The 7449-nt window shown below is 34.6% G+C and overlaps 1 long non-coding RNA gene across 1 annotated transcript in view; it reads right to left on the bottom strand.

Moving 5' to 3' along the window:
* Positions 1 to 1518: 1518 nt before the first annotated feature.
* The window catches only part of LOC112474113, a 15597-nt gene continuing 9666 nt past the window's right edge, over positions 1519 to 7449 (bottom strand). Inside the window, exon 3 of the long non-coding RNA XR_003044288.1 lies at positions 1519 to 1616. This is a non-coding gene — a long non-coding RNA (uncharacterized LOC112474113). The remainder of the gene's footprint in view (positions 1617 to 7449) is intronic.

Genomic DNA, 7449 nt, shown 5'->3' with positions numbered 1-7449 from the left:
AAAGTCATCTTCTATTTTCCTGATAGAGCATGGCAAGCGTCACGGTCCCGTCTGTGAGGTAGAAAGAAGTAATCGTTATTTTTATTTTGCAAAGCAGAAAACCAAAAACACATAGTGGAACCCATCACATCTGTAAAGAGCTCACATCCTTAAACTCAGCCCCTTGCAAGTTGTATGTTAACAAATTTCATGAGTCAAGTATATATATCACTCTCCCATATAACAGAGTCAGAAGTTAGAAACCCACCACTGCAACACAAATCAGAATTTGCTTTCATAATAGTACATATCAATGCCTCCTTCAGGTAAGTTGTATGTGAAGAAGCATTTCTCTTGGACTAGTGGAAACTTCGGGGTCACTTTAAGATAAACTTAGATACACAAGGAGTCCACGAATAGATTCGGTCAGTTCGACAAACATCTGCTGAGCATGTCCTGTGTGCTGGGGAATGTGTTGGTGGATCAGATTTAAGAGTAAACAGGTTTTCACAGTGTAGTGGATAAGATAGGCAAGAACGCTACACTTTTAATATTATGCGGAGTGATTTAAGAGTACAGAGGAAGGATATTGTGCTAGTCCTGAACAGGAAGAGGGGATAAAGGAAAGCTTGCTGGAGGACACAGAAGTTAAATCCTGAAAGATATTGGGTGTTAGCCAGGAGAACAGACTGAAACATTCAGCACCAAATCACCTAGCAAAGCCTTGGAGTGAAAAATTGGTGTGATTACTAGCCGCTCCACGCTTTAAGTCCAGTGATAGTTGCAACAAAATGATTTACAGGAGGGATAAAAAAACGAACAGGTTTAATCAAGAAGATGAGACAAGAGACAAAGTACTTTTACTGAGAAGAACGTGGCAATCCTGAGCTGTCTGGGCAGTCCCCAATTTACCATGTTTTTTTAAAGTCTATCTGTTCATATGCTAGTATATGCTCAGTTTTAAATGTCAGATAAAAAGCCAATCCTTAAAAATGAACACGACCAATTTATATTTATTTATTCATGAGAATTCTAAACAGACAACAGCAAGATGTGCTCACACAATTAAAGATGGGTATGTGTGTGTGTACACACACATCCCAAACAATACAACTCTATTTGCATTAAACTTATTAAGTCAAATCAATTTTACAGACATGTAGGCTAGAGCTTTAGTACTTAAATCCTCTTGATCTTCCACCCGGTAAATTTCATTTCCTACTGTGTTTTTCTGCAATTTATTTTTAATGTTGTATTTGTTTGGACATCCTTAACAAATAAAATAGCAACCCGGAAGTTGCAGAGGAATATTGCAGACATTTCAGTGAAAAAACAATCAAATTCACATACTATGCTTTTTGGTCACACAGTCAATGTAGGTTGGAAATACATTCTACTCATGGAGTCTGGGAATATTTAATTATTAAGTAGACCCCAAAGGTGTACAGATCAAGGAGATACATAGGGATAAGGAGAAATCTAAATCATATTTTCTACTCCCCAGAAATATATCCTTTAGATGGGGAGACTCACCTGTTGTTTGTTAAGCATCTGTTGTTATACGCTGGCTCGATGATAGGCATTTTGTCGTACATTACCTTATTTTTCTGAACAACACTGAAAGCGAGAATAAGGCTCTGAAAGAGAAAACAATCCATTGTCAGTCACACAGCAAGAATTCAAATCAGGATTTCTGAGTCCACGCCCAGCACTCTTTGTACAATGCCTGCAAAACTGTTACTTTGAGCAATTACACCCCTATGAAGGGTGAATGATGACAATGCGGTTTAGCTGCACCCGTAAGAAAATAAAATTTGTAAAAATCCAAGTTTATGAGATAGAAAAATTAGGAGATCCTTGTATTTTAAAGAAATTTGAATAAGAAATCTGAATATGTGTTTATCATAAACAAGTATAGATCATTTACTATGTGCCAAGCCTTGTGCTAAATGCTTTATGGTGATTATCTCATTTAATCCTCAAAATAATTGTATGAGGCAAACTACTATAGCACTGAGAGGAAAATATAAAATTTGCCCCCAAGAGTGAGTCTGGAATCTATTTTGCTCCCAGCTATTCTACAGCCTGCTCCCAAACTTCCTTACACGTTAGAAGTCATAAAGTCTAGAGCAATCTTGGATGTGAGGTAGCCCCGCTCAGATGGTATATATGAGTGGGAAACTATAAAGTTAAGGATATTTTTCATTTCAACAACATTTTACAAACCTTTCCTCTACACATGAATTGCGGTTGATGTCCAAAAGTTTAGAGCATAAAATTAAACTAACATTACTATCATGGGAATGTATTTTTATAGTATAAATGATTGCCAAGAATTTGAAGCAGAGTTTTTGTTTGTTCAAAATTCCACATAGCCTATTTAGTAAGCTCTTCCTAGTTGTATTTCAAATATAGATATTAATGTGTATAACTTCAAGAACTTAAAACTCAAAGTAAACAATATCGACACTTCCTTTTTTTAATATTGACATTTTCTAAAGAATTAAAATAGTGTAGGCGTCTAGCCCATTTGTTCACTATAGTTCATTTAGTTTCTTAAGGAAGTAAGACTGTGGAATAGAGAAAGGAACGTAAACTTTGGTGTCTGAAATCGAACCCCATTTTCCCACTTCCTTTCTCTGTGAACTTGGACACCTTGTCAAAGCAAAATCTCAATGTCCTCATCTGTGGAATGGGGATAATGTCATGGAGCAGCAATGAGGATTAAATGGAATAACAAATAACATGTTCTTGGCACTTGTTACCAAATAAGAATTGTCACAATATGTTTTATCAGGATGATTTTGAAAATAAAATAAGTTGTTAGTATTTTTATTTTAAATAAGTGGCAAGGTAAAACCTTCAATTCAAAAGTTTTGACAGTCCAATACTGTTCTTTGTTCTGAGTGTGGAAATTAATGTCCTGGGTTTGTAAAGAGAAACAGGGCAGAGAAGCTGTTCAGTCTCCGTAGAATATCCGCGTTCGTGTTATCATTATCATTGTTGCCGTTTAATTTTTCCTGGTTGCCCGCCTCAGAAGAAGTTCTAATCGTTTATTAGCATTTTACCCATAGGAACTGTGTTCTAATTACAGTTGCAACAAGAAAGGAGAAAGTATACTTAATGTAGAAAATAAGGGCTTTTGTCCTTGTGGTTGCGGTTCGTGGTTTTATTTATCCTATGTCGTTCCATTTTGCTGAATGCAGAAAATGGAATGTCGGCTTTATAGCTAAAGTTTTTAGGTTCTTTGCTTCTCTTAACAAACAGATCAATACTACACTCTTCCACTCTGTGGACATAAGAACCACCTCTATAAGAGTCTTTCCTTGAGGACAGATCTTCAATACACTTGGAGTAACAGACAGAGGATAAAATCATTAGACTTTTAATTTACTAGCAGGGTTTAAAGGACCATGTCCAACAATAGTTTGCTTTAAAAAGCTGTAATGATCTAATGAGGAAACTCGTGACTTAATCTGTTAAAACTGTTTTTGTATCTTCACATAGAGCCCATCTTCGGTACTGTTTCTCATTAGTCTGATGAGGAATATGTTGACTTTAGGCCTTTGTTTTAACTCCATTTGGAAACGAGAGCTACCCAGCATGCTTTAGTACAATACACTTATGAAGGCTGTTGTAGAAGTGAATGCAGTAATTACTTACCTCTGTGCTGCACATTACAGTTTACAAAAAATAAAACAACAAAAAAACGTTTAACGTAAGCAGGATGTGTAGCTGCTATGTTATAGATTGATGGCAAATATTTTGAATGTGATATTTATTTTTCTTCACAAAAGAATGACAAATGAAGTGATTACATAATTGAATTTGACAGCAGAATGGAAATGCATTTTTCTATGTGACTATTATCTGAAGATAATGAAAAATAAACAACAATAATGCTTTCTTTATCCATTCCTAGGGAGCTAAAAAAAAGTTTACTATTTCGTGAAATTGTCCATGATAGTCAGGCACTTCTTAAAATTACTCCCAATGCAAAAATTGCACGCAAAGACAAGAGTACAAATGGGGGTAGGATTCCTAAATTACTCAGCTAAAGCCTGCTAGATTAGCTGTGAATTATTCATAAACTATGCACTTGGAGAGAAGGCCTTAAAGATGTCTGCCTAGTCCAGGCTCAAATTCGATGTTTAATTTTTCTGTAACATTGTTTGTAAATTATTCTCCAGCCTTCTGTGCAATATCCATAGTGTTGGGGAACATACTACTAGGTAAGGTCCCCCCACGTCCCTGGAGAATAACATGAGGCCATGCGAAGAAGTCTAGATTTAGGATCTGCAATATAATGCTGACTGGGTCTTAATATCTTAGATGGCCTTTGAACTTAACTTTCCTGTAAAATGAAGGATTTGAACTAAGATATGTAGTGAAGAAACTCTTTACTTCAGCTTAAATGGTTCTGTAATGTCAATCTCTTCAAAACCTTCAATGGTCTAAATTTTCCAAAATTAAAGGTGAAAACCCTGCCATATCCTGCCCAGAGTTTTTCAGTGAGAGTTTTCTCAGCTCTCTCTTTGTTGGGCTTCTTCCTCTCTCCCCTGTAATTCCTACAAACCCAAACTTAGAACTACTTTTGGAGTGAGTATGCAGAATAAGTAATGTTAGATACTATGTCATATCACATCAGAAAACTTATTTTCTGGTTCATCAGCTACTGGTGTTGTGAAGATTAAGCGTTGGACTAAGGGGCTGCCCGACTGGTTGATTCATTGTAAAGTTATTTTTCCTTCTTTACAAGCCAGAGATATCCAGAAAGGTGTTCCACTGCAGTTTTTCATGTTCCCCATCAACCATTCATCTAATCGTTTTAGGTGATAATTCATACCCGGATCAGTAATATCATGAGGGGTTCCAAAATGACAGTTATATAATCCTAGAATTTCTTATACATTATTATCTCTTCTTCTTCTATTACTCATTTACGAGCCTGGTAAATTTCCTATGGGCTATATCCAGATTATTGCTTTGCTTGCTTTTAAAGCAGTACCATACGACCTATATACATATTGACATTTGACCTGTGGTGACTCCCAGATTTCTTTGTCGTACTTATACTCAGCTAACCATGTCATGATGTTTTCAGTTGCTTCAATTCTTCGTCAGCCCAGTTTAATCATTGCACATAATACAACAGGTGTCATTTCGATTCATTGTTTTCATTGGGCAGCACTAGGGCTCATGTATAGGGAAGTTGGCTCTCTTCTTTAGCACTTTAAATGGGGTTGCCATTCAGTGTGTGAGATCATTTATTTGCTAAAATATATGCTTGTGACTTGTTTATAATAATAGGCATCTTTAAAGTTGGGATTGTCTCCCACCTGGTAATCTCCCGGGATTTGCAGATTGCACATTCATTTCTAGGCCATAGATTTTTGGTTTTGTTTATAGTCAAACGATACCTATTTTAAAGGGTAAGATACCTACTTAATATCTTCCTTTTCAATAGATACATTTTATTTCATAATGGGCTTTTAAGAAAGACTTTAGGTCATACGTTAATGTAAATTTTAATGTCAGTTTGATTATGTCTGTAATTCATTTGATTAGTCGACTAATCAGATAAAAATATGTTAAGTAGTTATATAATACACAGCTTATTTCATTAGTCTGCAGACAAATTTTTATTATGACAATGACTTTTCTATGCAGACCTAATTATTTTCAATTTTATAAAAGGTTTAAGGCTCCAATGCATTGAAAAGACCTTCTATGTAGAACAAGCCTCATTTTTCTTGGCTTCATGGGAGTGTAGGTTGTTTGAATTTTCACTGAAGTAGTTAATAGTGTTAACCAGAGTTAACAGAAGCATTTAAGCATGCTGAATGTTGACTTTTTGACAAACGTTCTCTTAATTTAAACTAAGACTATATAATCATACAAAAGCAATCTCAGCCTTTTTAGCAGCATAGATTCTTTCCTTTCCAAGTTACGCTTAATTATGTTCATGAAAGTTTTTAAACAAAAATCATCTGCTATTTGTTCTAACATATTGCTGAGAAGGCAAAATATTGAATCATAGAGATAAATTTAGGGTAAGAGACTGAATTTGTGTAGGGACTAAGGAACTACAATTTTCTTTGACAGAATGTTGTCTTCCCTTAAGACCACAACAGACAAAAAAATGTGAAGTTTCAATTGATTTTCCCATTTTTGTGGAATTTCTAAAACAAGATAGCATGCCTTACCTAATAAACTGACTTCTTTATTAAGAACATTTTAATTTTCCTACATCAGTTAGTGAACATTTAAATCAAAAGAGTTGAGAAGGCAGCCTGCCACAATTTTGGGACAATCAAAATGAAAAGAAAAAGAAAGAAATGAATGAACAAATAATGATAATTTTGAAAATGTCTCAAGCCTTGACCTTGTCATAACTTATTTTGAAGGGCAAGATAATTGGCTTCAGCAGAAATGATACCACATGCAAGCTTTTCCAATTTCTGACTTAATGAAAGTTGCAAAATTACGAAAATGTAATACATTCTTACCACAGTTCAAATACTTTTTTCTCAGTATTATGGCCACTCTCAGTTCCCATTGGCTAGAAGAAATGGATAATATGTTGAGTTTAATAGTAGGCACTTACACGAGATTATCAGAACCATCAAATATAATAGTAGGATAGATTGTACTCAGGGATTTTGAAATATTTGAAGTGAAATGAAATTTCTTCAATAAACATAAGTATTTTCACCTAAACTTCTTTTATTGTAAGAAATGAAAAAATATATATATATATAATGCCACTGCCTCCTTGGAAAGAAATACTGAAGTTCTTGGGTTTTTTGTTTTTCTTTTATTGTAAGAAATGAAAAATATATATATATATATAATGCCACTGCCTGCTTGGAAAGAAATACTGAAGTTCTTGTTTTTTTTTGTTTGTTTGTTTTTGTTTGTTTTTTAAAAACCAGAGTTAATAAATGAAACAGGTATCTTATTTAAAGGTCAAACTTAAATATTCTCATATACTACCCACTCTGTTGTAGTAGGGTGACAGGGAACTCCTGTATAGTCATTCATAGGGAGTATGTCTAAGACTTTGACAGCAGCAGTTGCAATGGAGGTAGACTTATTGTTACATAAGAGAAAGTAGATGGCTTTAGACTTAGGCAGATGTGAATTCAAAGCCTGAAATTCCTACCATTTCAGGCGAGTAACTTATCTCTGTCTAAACCTGTGTCAATAGCCATTATTATAGCCACCTCACTCAATTATCTGAAAACTAAGTGAACTGATGTTGATAAAAGAAATAAAGAAACTATGTATGTGTTGGCATAATTAGTTCAATTAGGGAAATACCGACTTAGAATAAATTTCTCCCTTAAGAAGTGGATAAAATGGTAAAACTAAGAATATTGGAAGAAAAAACCCAGAAAAATATATAATTATCTTGATATGAAAAGAAAGATAAATAGCACACAGCTTTTTTTGCTCCAATGAATGAGA

The sequence above is a fragment of the Pteropus alecto genome, unplaced genomic scaffold (genome assembly GCF_000325575.1).
Source record: "Pteropus alecto unplaced genomic scaffold, ASM32557v1 scaffold50, whole genome shotgun sequence".
Lineage (NCBI taxonomy): Eukaryota > Metazoa > Chordata > Mammalia > Chiroptera > Pteropodidae > Pteropus > Pteropus alecto.
Note: the sequence above shows the minus strand (reverse complement) of the source record. Positions and strands in the feature narration are given on the sequence as shown.